This window comes from Ranitomeya imitator, chromosome 3, assembly GCF_032444005.1.
Source record: "Ranitomeya imitator isolate aRanImi1 chromosome 3, aRanImi1.pri, whole genome shotgun sequence".
In the NCBI taxonomy this organism is placed as follows: Eukaryota; Metazoa; Chordata; class Amphibia; order Anura; family Dendrobatidae; genus Ranitomeya; species Ranitomeya imitator.
In genome coordinates, this window is record NC_091284.1 from 273,231,068 (window position 1) to 273,250,433 (window position 19,366).

A 19,366-nucleotide genomic window follows, 5' to 3' on the forward strand; every position below is an offset into this window, starting at 1 on the left:
AGTGTTCCATCAGGTTTACAGTACCATGTAAACCTATGGAAAACCAAATCCGCTGTGCCCATGGTGCGGAAAATACCACGTGGAAACGCTGCGTTGTATTTTCCGCAGCATGTCAATTCTTTGTGCGGATTCCGCAGCGTTTTACACCTGTTCCTCAATAGGAATCCACAGGTGAAATCCGCACAAAAAACACTGGCAATCCGCGGTAAATCCGCAGGTAAAACGCAGTGCCTTTTACCCGCGGATTTTTCAAAAATGGTGCTGAAAAATCTCATACGAATCCGCAACGTTGGCACATAGCCTTAGGGTTAGGGTTGGAATTAGGGTTGTGGTTAGGGGTGTGTTGGGGTTAGGGTTGTGGTTAGGGGTGTGTTGGGGTTAGGGTTGTGATTAGGGTTGCGGCTACAGTTGGGATAAGGGTTAGGGGTGTGTTGGAGTTAGAATTGAGGGGTTTCCACTGTTTAGGCACATCAGGGGGTCTCCAAACGCAATATGGCGCCACCATTGATTCCAGCCAATCTTGTATTCAAAAAGTCAAATGGTGCTCCCTCACTTTCGAGCCCCGACGTGTGCCCAAACAGTGGTTTACCCCCACATATGGGGTACCAGCATACTCAGGACAAACTGCGCAACAATTACTGGGGTCCAATTTCTCCTGTTACCCTTGAGAAAATAAAAAATTGCTTGCTAAAACATCATTTTTGAGGAAAGAAAAATGATTTTTTATTTTCACGGCTCTGCGTTGTAAACGTCTGTGAAGCACTTGGGGGTTCAAAGTGCTCACCACATATCTAGATAAGTTCCTTGCGGGGTCTAGTTTCCAAAATGGGGTCACTTGTGGGGGGTTTCTACTGTTTAGGCACACCAGGGGCTCTGCAAACGCAACGTGACGTCCGCATACCATTCCATCAAAGTCTGCATTTCAAAAGTCACTACTTCCCTTCTGAGCCCCGACGTGTGCCCAAACAGTGGTTTACCCCCACACATGGGGTATCAGCGTACTCAGGAGAAACTGGACAACAACTTTTGGGGTCCAATTTCTCCTGTAACCCTTGGTAAAATAAAAAATTCTGGGCTAAAAAATTATTTTTGAGGAAAGAAAACGTATTTATTATTTTCACGGCTCTGCGTTATAAACTTCTGTAAAGCACTTGGGGGTTGAAAGTGCTCACCACATATCTAGATAAATTCCTTTGGGGGTCTAGTTTCCAAAATGGGGTCACTTGTGGGGGGTTTCTACTGTTTAGGCACACCAGAGGCTCTGCAAACGCAACGTGACGTCCGCATACCATTCCATCAAAGTCTGCATTTCAAAAGTCACTACTTCCCTTCTGAGCCCCGACGTGTGCCCAAACAGTGGTTTACCCCCACACATGGGGTATCAGCGTACTCAGGAGAAACTGGACAACAACTTTTGGGGTCCAATTTCTCCTGTAACCCTTGGTAAAATAAAAAATTCTGGGCTAAAAAATTATTTTTGAGGAAAGAAAACGTATTTATTATTTTCACGGCTCTGCGTTATAAACTTCTGTAAAGCACTTGGGGGTTGAAAGTGCTCACCACATATCTAGATAAATTCCTTTGGGGGTCTAGTTTCCAAAATGGGGTCACTTGTGGGGGGTTTCTACTGTTTAGGCACACCAGAGGCTCTGCAAACGCAACGTGACGTCCGCATACCATTCCATCAAAGTCTGCATTTCAAAAGTCACTACTTCCCTTCTGAGCCCCGACGTGTGCCCAAACAGTGGTTTACCCCCACACATGGGGTATCAGCGTACTCAGGAGAAACTGGACAACAACTTTTGGGGTCCAATTTCTCCTGTAACCCTTGGTAAAATAAAAAATTCTGGGCTAAAAAATTATTTTTGAGGAAAGAAAACGTATTTATTATTTTCACGGCTCTGCGTTATAAACTTCTGTAAAGCACTTGGGGGTTGAAAGTGCTCACCACATATCTAGATAAATTCCTTTGGGGGTCTAGTTTCCAAAATGGGGTCACTTGTGGGGGGTTTCTACTGTTTAGGCACACCAGAGGCTCTGCAAACGCAACGTGACGTCCGCATACCATTCCATCAAAGTCTGCATTTCAAAAGTCACTACTTCCCTTCTGAGCCCCGACGTGTGCCCAAACAGTGGTTTACCCCCACACATGGGGTATCAGCGTACTCAGGAGAAACTGGACAACAACTTTTGGGGTCCAATTTCTCCTGTAACCCTTGGTAAAATAAAAAATTCTGGGCTAAAAAATTATTTTTGAGGAAAGAAAACGTATTTATTATTTTCACGGCTCTGCGTTATAAACTTCTGTAAAGCACTTGGGGGTTGAAAGTGCTCACCACATATCTAGATAAATTCCTTTGGGGGTCTAGTTTCCAAAATGGGGTCACTTGTGGGGGGTTTCTACTGTTTAGGCACACCAGGGGCTCTGCAAACGCAACGTGACGTCCGCATACCATTCCATCAAAGTCTGCATTTCAAAAGTCACTACTTCCCTTCTGAGCCCCGACGTGTGCCCAAACAGTGGTTTACCCCCACACATGGGGTATCAGCGTACTCAGGAGAAACTGGACAACAACTTTTGGGGTCCAATTTCTCCTGTAACCCTTGGGAAAATAAAAAATTCTGGGCTAAAGTATTATTTTTGAGGAAAGAAAACGTATTTATTATTTTCACTGCTCTGTGTTATGAACTTCTGTGAAGCACTTGGGGGTTGAAAGTGCTCACCTCACATCTAGATAAGTTCCTTTCGGGGTCTAGTTTCCAAAATGGGGTCACTTGTGGGGGGTTTCTACTGTTTAGCCACATCAGGGGCTCTGCAAACGCAACGTGACGCCCGCAGAGCATTCCATCAAAGTCTGCATTTCAAAACGTCACTACTTCACTTCCGAGCCCCAGCATGTGCCTAAACAGTGGTTTACCCCCACATATGGGGTATCAGCGTACTCAGGAGAAACTGGACAACAACTTTTGGGGTCAAATTTCTCCTGTTACCCTTGGGAAAATAAAAAATTGCGGGCTAAAAAATCATTTTTGAGAAAAGAAATTTTTTTTTTATTTTCATGGCTCTGCGTTATAAACTTCTGTGAAGCACTTGAGGGTTCAAAGTGCTCACCACACATCTAGATTAGTTCCTTTGGGGGTCTAGTTTCCAAATAGGGTCATTTGTGGGGGATCTCCAATGTTTAGGCACACAGGGGCTCTCCAAACGCGACATGGTGTCCGCTAATGATTGGAGCTAATTTTCCATTTAAAAAGCCAAATGGCGTGCCTTCCCTTCTGAGCCCTGCCGTGCGCCCAAACAGTGGTTTACCCCCACATATGGGGTATCTGCATACTCAGGACAAACTGGACAACAACATTTGTGTTCCAATTTCTCCTATTACCATTGGCAAAATAGGAAATTCCAGGCTAAAAAATCATTTTTGAGAAAAGAAAAATTATTTTTTATTTTCATGGCTCTGCATTATAAACTTCTGTGAAGCACCTGGGGATTTAAAGTGCTCAGTATGCATCTAGATAAGTTCCTTGGGGGGTCTAGTTTCCAAAATGGGGTCACTTGTGGGGGAGCTCCAATGCATAGGCACACAGGGGCTCTCCAAACGCGACATGGTGTCCGCTAACAATTGGAGCTAATTTTCCATTCAAAAAGTCAAAAGGCGCGCCTTCCCTTCCGAGCCCTGCCGTGTGCCCAAACAGTGGTTTACCCCCACATATGAGGTATCGGCGTACTCGGGAGAAATTGCTCAACAAATTTTAGGATCCATTTTATCCTATTGCTCATGTAAAAATGAAAAAATGTAGGCAAAAATTAATTTTTTGTGAAAAAAAAGTACTTTTTCATTTTTACGGATCAATTTGTGAAACATCTGAGGGTTTAAAGTGCTCACTAGGCATCTAGATAAGTTCCTTGGGGGGTCCAGTTTCCAAAATGGGGTCACTTGTGGGGGAGCTCCAATGTTTAGGCACACAGGGTCTCTCCAAACGCGATATGGTGTCCGCTAACGATGGAGATAATTTTTCATTCAAAAAGTCAAATGGCGCTCCTTCCCTTCCGAGCCTTACCATGTGCCCAAACAGTGGTTTACCCCCACATATGAGGTATCGGTGTACTCAGGAGAAATTGCCCAACAAATTTTAGGATCCATTTTATCCTGTTGTCCATGTGAAAATGAAAAAATTGAGGCTAAAAGAATTTTTTTGTGAAAAAAAAGTACTTTTTCATTTTTACGGATCAATTTGTGAAGCACCTGGGGGTTTAAAGGGCTCACTATGCATCTAGATAAGTTCCTTGGGGCGTCTAGTTTCCAAAATGGGGTCACTTGTGGGGGAGCTCCAATTTTTAGGCACACGGGGGCTCTCCAAACGTGACATGGTGTCCGCTAAAGAGTGCAGCCAATTTTTCATTCAAAAAGTCAAATGGCGCTCCTTCCCTTCCAAGCCCTGCCGTGCGCCCAAACAGTGGTTTACCCCCACATATGAGGTATCAGCGTACTCAGGACAAATTGGACAACAACTTTCGTTGTTCAGTTTCTCCTTTTACCATTGGGAAAATTAAAAAATTGTTGCTGAAAAATCATTTTTGTGACTAAAAAGTTAAATGTTCATTTTTTCCTTCCATGTTGCTTCTGCTGCTGTGAAGCACCTGAAGGGTTAATAAACTTCTTGAATGTGGTTTTGTGCACCTTGAGGGGTGCAGTTTTTAGAATGGTGTCACTTTTGGGTATTTTCAGCCATATAGACCCCACAAACTGACTTCAAATGTGAGGTGGTCCCTAAAAAAATGGTTTTGTAAATTTTGTTGTAAAAATGAGAAATTGCTGGTCAAATTTTAACCCTTATAACTTCCTAGCAAAAAAAAATTTTGTTTCCAAAATTGTGCTGATGTAAAGTATACATGTGGTAAATGTTATTTATTAACTATTTTGTGTCACATAACTCTCTGGTTTAACAGAATAAAAATTCAAAATGTGAAAATTGAGAAATTTTCAAAATTTTCGCCAAATTTCCGTTTTTATCACAAATAAATACAGAATCTATTGACCTAAATTTACCACTAACATGAAGCCCAATATGTCACGAAAAAACAATCTCAGAACCGCTAGGATCGTTGAAGCGTTCCTGAGTTATTACCTCATAAAGGGACACTGGTCTGAATTGCAAAAAACGGCAAGGTCTTTAAGGTCAAAATAGGCTGGGTCATGAAGGGGTTAATCATCCACAATTTTTTTTTTTTTTGGGTTTTTAAATTCTCCCTGAAAAAAAAAAGGCACTAGGCTTTCTGTGGCCCACAATTTGAGAGAGATTGCACACACGACTGGCACTCAAGCACAAATGCCAATATTAATCTCCCACTATTTATTTTTTTTCAGGGAGAATTTAAACCCCCCCCCCTCCAAAAAAAAAAAAAACATACACTAGGCTTTCTGTGGCCAACAATTTGAGAGAGATGGCACACACGACTGGCACTGAAGCACAAATGCCAATATTAATCTCCCACTATTTTTTTTGTTTTCAGGGAGAATTTAAAAAAAAAAACAGACACAAGGCTTTCTGTGGCCAACAATTTGAGGGAGATGGCACACACGACTGGCACTCAAGCACAAATGCCAATATTAATCTCCCATTTTTTTTTTTTAAGGGAGAATTAAAAACCAAAAAAACAGTATTGCAGACACTAGGCTTTCTGTGGCCCACAATTTGAGAGAGATGCCACACACGCAGGACTGTCACTCAAGCACAAATGCCAATCTTAATCTCCCACTTTTTTTTTGTTTCTGGGAGAATTGTCAAGAAATCAGGCCCTGTATTACACACTAGGCTTTCTGTGCCCCAAAATTGGAGAGAGATGGCACACACAGGACTGGCACTCTAGCAGAAATGCCAATCTTAATCTCCCACTACTTTTTTTTGTTAGGAAGAATTGCCAAGAAATCAGGGCCAGTATTACACACTAGGCTTTCTGTGCCCCAAAATAGGAGAGAGATGGCACACACAGGACTGGCACTCTAGCAGAAATGCCAATCTTAATCTCCCACTACTTTTTTTGTTAGGGAGAATTGCCAAGAAATCAGGGCCAGTATTACACACTAGGTTTTCTGTGCCCCAAAATTGGAGAAAGATGGCAAACACAGGACTGGCACTCTAGCAGAAATGCCAATCTTAATCTCCCACTACTTTTTTTTGTTAGGGAGAATTGCCAAGAAATCAGGGACAGTATTACACACTAGGCTTTCTGTGTCCCAAAATTGGAGAGAGATGGCACACACAGGACTGGCACTCTAGCAGAAATGCCAAGATTAATCTCCCACTATTTATTATTTTTCAGGGAGAATTAAAAAAAAAAAAAAAAACAGGGACTGTCCTACAATTACTATCTCCCTGCAGTAATCTCAGCAAGGTATGGCAGGCAGCAATAACAAGGAGTGGACTGCTGCAAAAATTAAATCAAAAGTGTGGACAAACAAACAAGATAGCTGTGCAGAAAGGAAGGAACGACAGGATTTGTGCTTTGAAAAAAGCAGTTGGTTTGCACAGCGGCGTACACACAGCAATGCTGCTATCAGGGAGCCTTCTAGGGCAGCCCAATGAGCTTCAGCGCTGAGGTAAAAAATGTAGCTTCCACTGTCCCTGCAAACAAAAGGTGGTGTTGGACAGTGGAAATCGCTACAGCACAAGCGGTTTGGGGGTTAATGGACCCTGCCTAATGCTATCCCTGCTTCTGACGAAGCGGCAGCAACCTCTCCCTATGCTCAGATCAGCAGCAGTAACATGGCGGTCGGCGGGAACACTCCTTTATAGCCCCTGTGATGCCGCAGACAGCAAGCCAATCACTGCAATGCCCTTCTGTAAGATGGTGGGGACCAGGACCTATGTCATCAGGCTGCCCACACTCTGCGTCCACCTTCATTGGCTGAGAAATGGCGCTTTTCGCGTCATTGAAACGTGACTTTGGCGCGAAAGTCGCGTACCGCATGGCCGACCCCACACAGGGATCGGGTCGGGTTTCATGAAACCCGACGGTGCCAAAAGTCGGTGACTTTTGAAAATGAAAGATTCGTTTCGCTCAACCCTAATTGCGACGTACGTCACACAACGCTAGTGTGAAAGTAGCTTAAGCCATCTGTATGGGCATGTAGGTCATAGGAAGCTGAATGAAATGATACCTTAATATCTGCAATCTGATGTTTTATTACAGATAAATCCACAGTTTTCTTACATGTATATGAGCTATGCCAGGCTATGGGCCGAACGCTGATCTGCATGAGACTCTGCCTCCAGACTTTATTTTAAATAAAAAGGGAGAGTTACCAGTGTGAGACAAGTAGCTAACATAGAACAGGAGGAATTAAATTTGTCTTCTTGCAAGCACATTTTTTGCAGCTCCTGAGCTCTTCTGAATTGTAACAATATTGCAACCCTGCCTGCCTGTTAGATGGAAGCTGAAGCCCTGAGATGAATCTGCAGATGTGTCCATTATAAATCACACAGAGTTCTGCAGTCAGAGCAGAGAGGCCATAACACATCACATTACATAGTTATTAAGGTTGAAGGAAGACTATAAGTCCATCTAGTTCAACCCATAGCCTAACCTAACATGCCCTAACATGTTGATCCAGAGGAAGGCAAAAAAAAACCCATGTGGCAAAGCGTAAGCTCCACATTGGGGAAAAAAAATCCTTCCCGACTCCACATACGGCAATCAGACTAGTTCCCTGGATCAACGCCCTATCAAGGAATCTAGTGTATATACCCTGTAACATTATACTTTTCCAGAAAGGTATCCAGTCCCCTCTTAAATTTAAGTAATGACTCACTCATTACAACATCATACGGCAGAGAGTTCCATAGTCTCACTGCTCTTACAGTAAAGAATCCGCGTCTGTTATTATGCTTAAACCTTTTTTCCTCCAAACGCAGAGGATGCCCCCTTGTCCTGGTTTCAGGTCTATGATTAAAAAGATCATCAGAAAGGTCTTTGTACTGTCCCCTCATATATTTATACATTAAAATAAGATCACCCCTTAGTCTTCGTTTTTCCAAACTAAATAGCCCCAAGTGTAATAATCTATCTTGGTATTGCAGACCCCCCCAGTACTCTAATAACCTTGGTGGCCCTTCTCTGCACTCGCTCTAGTTCAGCTATGTCTTTCTTATACACCGGAGACCAGAACTGTGCACAGTATTCTAAGTGTGGTCGAACTAGTGACTTGTATAGAGGTAAAATTATGTTCTCCTCATGAGCATCTATGCCTCTTTTAATGCATCCCATTATTTTATTTGCCTTTGTAGCAGCTGCCTGACACTGGCCACTGAATATGAGTTTGTCATCCACCCATACACCCAGGTCTTTTTCATTGACGGTTTTGCCCAGAGTTTTAGAATTAAGCACATAATTATACATCTTATTACTTCTACCCAAGTGCATGACCTTACATTTATCCCCATTAAAGCTCATTTGCCATTTATCAGCCCAAGCTTCTAGTTTACATAAATCATCCTGTAATATAAAATTGTCCTCTTCTGTATTGATTACCCTGCAGAGTTTAGTGTTATCTGCAAATATTGAAATTCTACTCTGAAAGCCCCCTACAAGGTCATTAATAAATATGTTAAAAAGAAGAGGGCCCAATACTGACCCCTGTGGTACCCCACTGCTAACCGCTACCCAGTACGAGTGTGCTCCATTGACTAACACCCTTTGTTTCCTATCCCTGAGCCAGCTCTCAACCCACTTGCACATATTTTCCCCTATCCCCATTATTCTCATTTTATGTATCAACCTTTTGTGTGGCACCGTATCAAAAGCTTTTGAAAAGTCCATATACACTACATCCACTGGGTTCCCTTGGTCCAATCCGGAACTTACCTCTTCATAGAAACTGATCAAATTAGTCTGACATGAACGGTCCCTAGTAAACCCGTGCTGATACTGGGTCATGAGGTTATTCCTCTTCAGATACTCCAGTATAGCATCCCTTAGAATGCCCTCCAGGATTTTACCCACAGTAGAGGTTAAGGTTACTGGCCTATAATTTCCGAGTTCAGTTTTTGTCCCCTTTTTGAATATTGGCACCACATTTGCTATATGCCAGTAATGTGGTACAGACCCTGTTATTATGGAGTCTTTAAATAAACATTGGTAATGGAGCGCCCGCCAAGGCCGTGGGGATACTCAGTACCGGGCCGGTTCTTAAAGAGATGTGTCACGGCAGCAGTGACTCCACAGGTGGAGCTTAGTTCCTGGGCATTTATAATGTTAAAGATGGTGGTGATGGATGTAGTGCAGGGTGAATGGCGCAGTAAATAACTCTGAGGACACAGAAGGGTGCAGTTTCCACACTTCTACTCACGGTATGAAGTGCAGGCCGGGGCACTAGTTACAGATGACAATGGAGGTCCCTGGAGCCTGGAAGCAACTTAGGATTCACTAAGCCAGATAGATTTCAAGGCCTCCTTACTGCCTAAAGCTATGCTCAGTCCTCTGTACCTTATTGTTCTGAAGTACTTGCCGATATGGCAGGCAGCTTAGGCCAATTGCAGGTGTTGCTCCTTTATGGCTCCGGGCTCTGATCTACTGCAATGCCTGCCCTCTGGATTTAGCTGCTGGGACTACTGTACCCGTCAGCCACTGACTCCGGCATCCGGCTTCTAGCGCTGTACTCTGGGGTGAGCTTGCTCCCAGCTCCACCCCCCAGGTTCTCTTTTACTTCTCCTCTCTTCACTTTGACTGACGCACTCCTCCTCCAGAATTAATAGAGAAGCTCCCCTGAAACTGGGTTTAGAGCTCCCCCTTCTGGTCTGGAGTCAGGAAACTGTTGGATGTAAGTGTCATCTGGTTAGGGAAACCCTTTTTGCTTCCAGGCATGTCATCACCCCCCTGTGAGGTAGGCAATGCCACTGTGGCAACCAGACTCCTGGGATGCCACAGCAACATCCCCTCATATTTAACCCCTTCATTATTATATACGGTGGACTATAAGTTACTGCCGAGAGCAGGAGGTGACACGCCTCCCTGCAATGCAAAAGCACTGAAGAGTATTAGATCAGTGATGAGGGCAGGAAAAGATGATGATCCATCCTAGGACAAGGTAAAAAAGTTAAAAAAAAAAGTTTTAAAAAATTGTAAAAACATTGTTTACAAAATCACAAAATCAAGAAAAAAAAAAAAATGAAAAAAAAATTACCTCAATAAATGCATATATTAGTGTAAAACAAAAAAGTACACATATCTGGAATTTCTGCACCCAGAACGGCCTAATCTACTTTAGAAAACTGTCACACTAGATAACCCCTTCAGTGAATGCTGTAAAACAAATAAATAAAATAAATTTTTTCAACATGCTGTGCCAAAAAAGTGAAATAAAAGTTAAATGGCTTCCTCCAAAAGAAATGCAGAAAACTCTGCTCTCCCAAATCCAAATGGCCCCCTCCTTATAAGCCACACAATGTGCCTCAACCACATTTAGCATCCACATGTTTGGCATTACTGTAGTGAGGAGAGCCCGCTTAATTTTCGGCATGTGTGTCTCCAGAAGCATGACCTGGGCACAATCTATGAGCACTACAATGAATGGGCTCTACAATGTACTTGGTGCTATGATGGCAGATTTGCAATTTTCACTCAGCAACATCCATTGACGCTTGTTTCTGTAAAATACCAATGGAAGCAAAATGATTGCTGTACCTGTAGATAAATTCTCAGAGGGGTGTAATTTAAAAAATGGGGTCACTTAAGGGGGGATTCTGTCTGTACTCCAAGAGTAGTGCTCTTTCCTTTGCAAGTCTTGCTGTGTTGCTAAGCAGTACTGGACAGACACATATGGGCAGGGCCGGACTGGCCATTGGGCAGTTCTGGCAAATGCCAGAAGGGCCGGTGCCAGTAGTGGGCCGCTGCGCGCCGACTCACCCTTCCCCTCCCGCAGCGCCGCCGCTGCCGCATTCAACTATACCGGCGTCTATGACGCCGGTACAGTTGAATGCAATGATGGAAGAGAGAGCGTCACCTGACACTCCCTCTCCCATCATTCCCCGCTCTGCCTCTGACACTGCGGGTGCGCGCGTACTCACTGTGTGCAAGGCAGTGCAGTGGCAGCCGCCGAGACAGGAGCAGGGAGCACCGCAGGCACGAGGGGAGGTGAGGAGTGTTTTTTTTTTTTACTGGTCTGTGGGGCCATTCTAGGGGGGGAGGAGAGATGTGGGTTCTGCTGTATACTGCTATGTGGGCTCTGCTGTATACTGCTATGTGGGCTCTGCTGTATACTGCTATGTGGGCTCTGCTGTACATTACTATGTGGGCTCTGCTGTATACTACTATGTGGGCTGTGCTATACACTACTATCTAGGCTCTGCTGTACACTGCTATGTGGGCTGTGCTATACACTACTATGTGGGCTTTGCTGTATACTACTTTGTGGGCTGTGCTATACACTACTATGTGGGCTCTGCTGTATACTACTATGTGGGCTGTGCTATACACTACTGTGTGGGCAGTGCTGTTTACTACTGTGTGGGCAGTGCTGTATACTACTATGTGGGCAGTGCTGTATACTACTATGTGGGCAGTGCTGTATACTACTATGTGGACTGTGCTATATACTACTGTGTGGGCTCTGCTGTATACTACTATGTGGGCTGTGCTATATACTACTATGTGGGCAGTGCTGTATACTACTGTTTGGGCTCTGCTGTATACTACTATGTGGGCTGTGCTATATACTACTATCTGGGCTCTGCTGTATACTACTATGTGGGCAGTGCTGTATACTACTATGTGGGCAGTGCTGTATACTACGATGTGGGCAGTGCTGTATACTGCTACATGGGCTGTGCTGTATACTGCTACGTTGGCTGTGTTATCTGCTATGCGGGTTGTGCTATATACTATGGGGGTATATTATATTCTATAGGGGAGGCCGTGTTATATACTATGTGGCTGTTATAATATACCCCCACAATAGTATATATTCTATGGGGGAAGCTGTGTTATACTATGGGGGGGCTGCATTATATTCTATGGGGGCTACATTATATATTATGGGGAGGTGGACTGTATTATATTCTATGGGGTGGCTGCATTATACTCTGGGGTGGCTGCATTATATTCCGTAGGGTGGTGGCTGCATTATACTATATGTGGGCTGCATTATACTGTATCAAGGATTATGGGGAATGCATTATACTATATGAAGAACTATGGTGTGCATTATACTGTGGGAAGTGAATTGTACTACATGGATGACTATGGCGGTGCATTATACTATATGGAGCACTCTGAGGACTGAAATGCTATATGGAGGACTATGAGGAGTGTATTATGCTATGCGGAGGACTGAGCAGTAGGGTTGAGCTAAACGGGTCGGCCATTTTCAGAAGTCGCCGACTTTTGGCAAAGTTGGGTTTAATGAAACCCGACCCGACCTGTTATGATACGGTGGTCTAGGAGCAACATGGAACGAGCTCTGAAGGAAGTGGTAACTGTACTGACCGCAGTCCCTAAGCTCAACACAACACTAGAAGTAGCCGTGGAATGCTCCTAACTCTCCCTATCTCGTCACAGCCAAAGAGCTAACTACCCCTAAAGATAGAAGCAGGAAAGCTATCTTGCCTCAGAGAAAATCCCCAAAGGATAGATTAGCCCCCCACAAATAATGACTGTGAGTGGAGAGGGAAAAGACATACACAGAATGAAACCAGGATGAGCACAGGAGGCCAGTCTAACTAAATAGATAGGACAGGATGGAATACTGTGCGGTCAGTATAAAACACTACAAAAATCCACGCAGAGTTTACAAAAAATCTCCACACCTGACTAAAGGTGTGGAGGGCAAATCTGCCTCCCAGAGCTTCCAGCAAGACAGAATTAATTCACACTGATAAGCTGGACAAACATAGAAAGCACAGAATGGATAAGTCCACAATCTATGGACAGAAAAGGGCAAGCAAAAACTTAAGGTACCGTCACACCGTGAAGTTGCAGCGTCCTGGATAGCGATATCGTCCAGTGTGACACGCAGCAGCGATCAGGCCCCTGCTGTGATATCGCTGGTCGGGGCAGAAAGGCCAGGACTTTATTTCGTCGCTGGCTCTCCCGCTGACATTGCTGAATCGGCGTGTGTGACGCCGATTCAGCGATGTCTTCGCTGGTAACCAGGGTAAACATCGGGTTACTAAGCGCAGGGCCGCGCTTAGTAACCCGATGTTTACCCTGGTTACCATCGTTAAAGTAAAAAAAACAACCACTACATACTTACCTACCGCTGTCTGTCCCTGGCGCTGTGCTTCTCTGCTCTGGCTGTGAGCGCCGGGCAGCCGGAAAGCAGAGCGGTGACGTCACCGCTCTGCTTTCCGGCCGCTGTGCTTACACAGGGCAGAGAAGCACAGCGCCGGGGACAGACAGCGGTAGGTAAGTATGTAGTGGTTGTTATTTTTACTTTAACGATGGTAACCAGGGTAAACATCAGGTTACTAAGCGCGGCCCTGCTCTTAGTAACCCGATGTTTACCCTGGTTACCGGCATCGTTGGTCGCTGGAGAGCTGTTTGTGTGACAGCTCTCCAGCGACCAAACAACGACGCTGCAATGATCCGGATCCTTGTCGGTATCGCTGCAGCGTCGCTTAGTGTGACGGTACCTTTAGCTTAGCTGAACTGGTCAGGATAACAGGGAACACCAAAGAGATGTGAATTCAACCAGGAACCATTTACAAGCGGCACTGGCTGAAGATAGAGCCAGACTTAAATAGCCGAGCAGAAGAGACGATAAGTGGAGGCAGCTGATGACAGCTAACTCCAAGGAGCAGCCATACCACTAGAAACCACAAGAGGGAGCCCAAGAGCAGAACTCACAAAAGTGCCACTTACAACCACCGGAGGGAGCCCAAGAGCGGAATTCACAACACTGACCCCTGTGTGGGGTCGGCCATGAGGTCGGCGATCTTCTGAATCTGGTCTCGGAATTCCGATACCGAGTTTCCTCTCCTTCAGACCCTGGGAACCATTGGAAACCCAATGCGCTGCATTGGGTTTTGTGTTTCGGCCGACCCCGACTTTTTTATAGGATCAGCCGATTTCACTCGACCCGACTTTTGAAAAAGTCGGGTTTCGTGAAACCCGACCCGATCCTATAAAAGTAAAAGTCGCTCAACCCTACTGAGCAGTGTATTTTAATATATCGAGGACTATAGGGAGTGTATTATACTATATGGAGGACTGTGGTGCACATTATAATATATGGAGGACTATGGGGTGTATTTTACTAAACAAGTAAAATACTGCATATTCAGATGATTTTTGTTTCAGCAAAAACAATTGTCTCAGCAACACATCGCCTGTGTAAACTGTAGATGTGCTGCTGACAACATAATACTGTATGGTGATCTGTTAGTGATCTATTAGTGATCGTTCTGTCCCATCATTATTCCTCAGCAGGTGGAAAGAGGCTGGGAAACAAGCGTTGAACAACTTCAGTATTGTTGATCAAACTCATTTAGCGGCCTGAACTCAGCGCTTGTAAATACAACCGAAATGCTTTTGTGTGATGTGCAATATGTTAGCATTTGGGGCCTCATTCTAAACTTTGCCTAGGGCCCCACTTTGCCTAAAACCGGAGCTGCCTACAAGTGTACAAAGATATTATACAGTCACCATGTGACAAGTGGGCCTGTGTAACTTCAAATGTCAGGGCTGAATTTTAGTCCCAGTCCGGCCCTGCATATGGGGTGTTGCTACGTTCAGCAGAAATTGTGTGACAAATTTTGGTTCCATTTTTACCCATTTCCATGTGTTAAAATGTAAAATCTGGGGCTAAAACAACATTTTGGAGTAAAAATGAAATTATTTTTTCTTTATTGCTTTATTTTTGTGACACACCTGTAGTGTCAAAATGATCACTGCACATTTACATGAATTCAATGAGAGGTAATTTTTAAAATGGGGTTACTTATGACGGTTTTTTTTTGCTTTTCTCTACCAATGTGCCACACACAAACTATAACAGGAAAATCTGCACTGTAATATGGCGCTCCTTCGTTTCTGAGCTTTGTATTGTGCCTTGAAAGTAGTTTTTGACCACATTTGGGGAATTTGTGTACTCAGGAGAATTTGTGTAACAACTTGTTCGTTTTCTCCTGTTATCTCTTTTGAAAATTAAAAATTAGAACATTTTAGTGGAAATAATCATAATTTTTATTTACTCAGCACACTGGTATATAATTCCGTGAATTGTCTGAAAGATAAAAATGCTCATTATACCTCTAGTTAAATTCTTTAAGAGGTGCAGTTTCTAAAATGGTGTCATTTGTGGGGGGTTTCCACTGTTTAGGCACATCAGGGGCTCTGCAAACTCGACATGGCATCCTCAATGGATTACAGGCCATTTTTGAGCCAAAAGTAAAATGATGCTCTTTCCCTTTTGAGCACTGTGATGTCCCCAAACAGTAAATTTCCACCACATATGGGGCATCATTGTACTCAGGAGAAAGTGCACAACAAAATGTATTGTATTCATTTTCTCCTGTTACCCTTGTAAAAATGAAAAATGTGGGACTAAAGCAACATTTTTTGGGGAAAAATCTTAATTTTAATTTTCATGGCTTAATGTTATAAAAACATTTTGAAGCTCCTGTGAATTCAACGTGTTCACCACACCTGTAGATAAATTCCTCAAGGGGTATAGTTTCCAAAATTGGCTCACTTGTTAGGGATTTCCATAGTTTAGGCACTTCATGAGCTCTGAAAACACGACATGGCATCTGCTATCTATGGTGAGGTTATACTTAGCTTCAGATGGATGCCAGGTGCTACTCCAGGACTGACTTTGGATGCACGGCAGCTGACCCCCAAAGGGGCAAGCAGATGGAACAGCCAAGACTAGATGGACTTGATAGGTACAGGCAGTCACAACAGAAATACTGGGAAACGCGGCAGTTTTAGTAAAGGTACCGTCACACTAAGTGACGCTGTAGCGATACCGACAACGATCCGGATCGCTGCAGCGTCACTGTTTGGTCGCTGGAGAGCTGTCACACAGACAGCTCTCCAGCGACCAACGATGCCGGTAACCAGGGTAAACATCGGGTTACTAAGCGCAGGGCCGCGCTTAGTAACCCGATGTTTACCCTGGTTACCATCGTTAAAGTAAAAAAAACCAAACACTACATACTTACCTACCGCTGTCTGTCCCTGGCGCTGTGCTTCTCTGCACTGTGTAAGCACAGCGGCCGGAAAGCAGAGCGGTGACGTCACCGCTCTGCTTTCCGGCTGCCCGGCGCTCACAGCCAGAGCAGAGAAGCAGAGCGCCGAGGACAGACAGCGGTAGGTAAGTATGTAGTGGTTGTTTTTTTTACTTTAACGATGGTAACCAGGGTAAACATCGGGTTACTAAGCGCGGCCCTGCGCTTAGTAACACGATGTTTACCCTGGTTACCAGCGAAGACATCGCTGAATCGGCGTCACACACGCTGATCCAGCGATGTCAGCGGGAGAGCCAGCGACGAAATAAAGTCCTGGCCTTTCTGCCCCGACCAGCGATATCACAGCAGGGGCCTGATCACTGCTGCGTGTCACACTGGACGATATCGCTAGCCAGGATGCTGCAACGCCACGGATCGCTAGCGATATCGTCCAGTGTGACGGTACCTTTAGGTACGACTGCTGTACAGACTGGCACGGCAGGAACATGCTGGTACTGTTGGTAAACAGACTGGCATGACAGGAACAGGTAGGTATGGCTGGTATACAGACTGGCATGGCAGGTGGAGGCAGGAATAGCTGGTATACAGAGAGTAAATAACCACCAGATGCATTGCTCATTTAAGGAAAAAAAAAAAAATCGCCACTCCTCCAGCGCAAGTTTTATTGCCAACAGTTCTCAATAGCCTACCGAGTAGTTGCATTCAGAAACTGATAAGATTTGCGGAAAAAAAAACAGGTCACTATGCAGCCGGCCTCAGAGGAAGAAGTATACACTTCCAAAAATAATTGCTTATTATTGTCTGGTTGATGCAGCACAGGAGCTGAGGAGAAGGCCTGTTTTAATGAGACAAAGACGTTCTCTGCATATGGAGTCCATACCTTAGGGTTGACCCCATTGCAGGTCAGGGCATAAATAGGAGCAGTCCAAGAGGAGAAATGCAGAATGAACTGGTGGTAATAATTAGTGAATCCGAGAAACTACTGGATAGCTTTCAGACCGTCAAGACAGGGAGACTTCAGTATGGTGGACACCTTCTTGAGATCCAGATCGGCATCAGAAATTTAATGCCCTAGAAAATGGAAAATAGGTCTGCTCGAAGATCAACTTCATACTTCGTGTACAGATGGTTCTTCCTTAATTTCTGCAGAGCCTGGTGAACATCCTTCCTGTGAGTAAGCAGACCAGGAGAAAACACCAAAACATTGTCCAAGTAAACTACCTCGCACATGAAGGGAGGTCCTGGAAGCTATCGTTCACCAGTAGTGTTGAGCATTCCGATACCGCAAGTATTGGGTATCGGACGATATTTGCGGTATCGGAATTCCGATACCGAGTTCTGATATTTTTGTGATATCGGGAATCGGTATCGGGATTAAGATTCATGTGTAAAATAAAGAATAAAACTAAAAAATATTGATATACTTACCCTCGGACGCGCCCTGGTTGTCACCGCTGCAACCGCCATGCTTCCGTCCCTAAGAATGAGTGCATTAAGGACCTTCGATGACGTCGCGGCTTGTGATTGGTCGCGTGAGCGGTCACATGACCCCCCCCCCCCCCAGTAGGTCAAGTTTTGTGAAGACTCTGGAGCCTTTGAGAAGATAAAACAACTCTGAAATGATGGGCAGAGGATATTTATTCTTGATCATCATCTGATTGAGTCCCTTATAAATCGATACAGAGTCAGTTACCTGTCCTTTTTCTTTACAAAGAAGATTCTCCAGCCAGGGAGGAAGACTTCCAGATAAATCTCGTCAATATTCTTTTTGATATACTTGGACATGGCTTGGGTCTCAGCCTGATTCAGGGGGTAGATTTGGCCTCGTGGAGGAGAAGAACCAAGAAGAAGGTCAATAGAGCAGTTGTACGGCCTATGAGGTGTTAGCATCTCAGCTTCCTTTTTGTCAAAGACATCAGCATACATCCAATAAGCAGAAGGCAAGCTACATAAATTTAATAGAGTAGCAGGAGGTCGAGAAGGATGATTTGGAACTAGAAAACTCTAATGGAACTCCTAACCCCAAAGGGGAACTTTTCCAGATTTTCAATCCAAGATAGGCTCTTGTGTTCGTAGCCTTGGCAGACTGACAAGAAGAGTATGAGACAAACCTGACAGCACATAGAGAGGAATCTTCTCCAATAGCATTCCTACATGAAGTTCCACAGGCTCGGTAACTAAAAGCATGGTCTCAGAAAGAGGTCTCCCATTCACGAATTATAACACCAAAGGATTCTACAGACATTGAATGGGAATACTACTCCACTGTGGCTTGTTGAATAAAATTCCTATGAAACCAGAATCCAGATAAGCCAGTTCAATTAAATCGATGTTGCCACACGAAACAGATATAGAGTCATGGGAGGAAAGAAGTAATCCTTGCATAAGGTAGCCTCCCCAATGGACTTCACGTTTTTTCTGGACAGGAGCAGATTAAATGTTTGGGACTGCCGCAATAGATGGTGCTTTGTTTCTCATTTGTTCCAGAATGTCTTTGGATCGTGGCATGATGTCTAGCTTTTGAAGATCTATTGCTCTTCTTTACTTTGTCAAGCAGGTCCTATTTACGTAATTTCATGATTGGCAGTAATCAGGCCTGGGTGTGGTTTGGGAATTTGAATTCAGCTTCCCAAAGACACTTCCCAATTAACTAATCACTTTTCACACAGGGTCCTGTAGGTTTGGATTTCATTTTACCTTAATAATAAATAAGACCTTAATTTAAAAACTTCCTTTTGTGTTTACTTCTTCTATCTATGTCTAATATTTACATTCATTCCGTGATCTGAAATAGTGTGACAAATATTCAAAAGAATAAGAAATTAGGAAAGGGACAAACATTTTTTCACACTGCTGTATGTGCAGTGAGTCCTCAAGGGCATGAATTATGGTATAGCTTAGGTTGTGCAATTTATGTAATGAGGAATCAATGCAATGAGTACATTTGTCACACGCAAAGCAACTCCCACAAGATCAAGCCCCCATATAGAGCCAGAGAGCAAAGTAAGGAATTGAAGAGCATTGTATAAACACTAGGGTTTTTTTTACTTGCCCCTGCTAGCTGTTGATACCAGGAGACTGACAGGGGACTAAGTGCTAAGTTTGAACAGTCAGGATGTGAGCATCCTGTTTATTAATTTTACATTACATTAGCGCAATTCAAAAGGAGTTTTTAAGT

The 19,366-nt window shown here is 44.1% G+C and overlaps 1 protein-coding gene across 1 annotated transcript in view; it reads left to right on the forward strand.

The window, feature by feature from the left end:
• Nucleotides 1-19,366, forward strand: part of CSRP1 (cysteine and glycine rich protein 1) — a 182,043-nt gene that overhangs the window by 24,107 nt on the left and 138,570 nt on the right. The window lies entirely within an intron of this gene.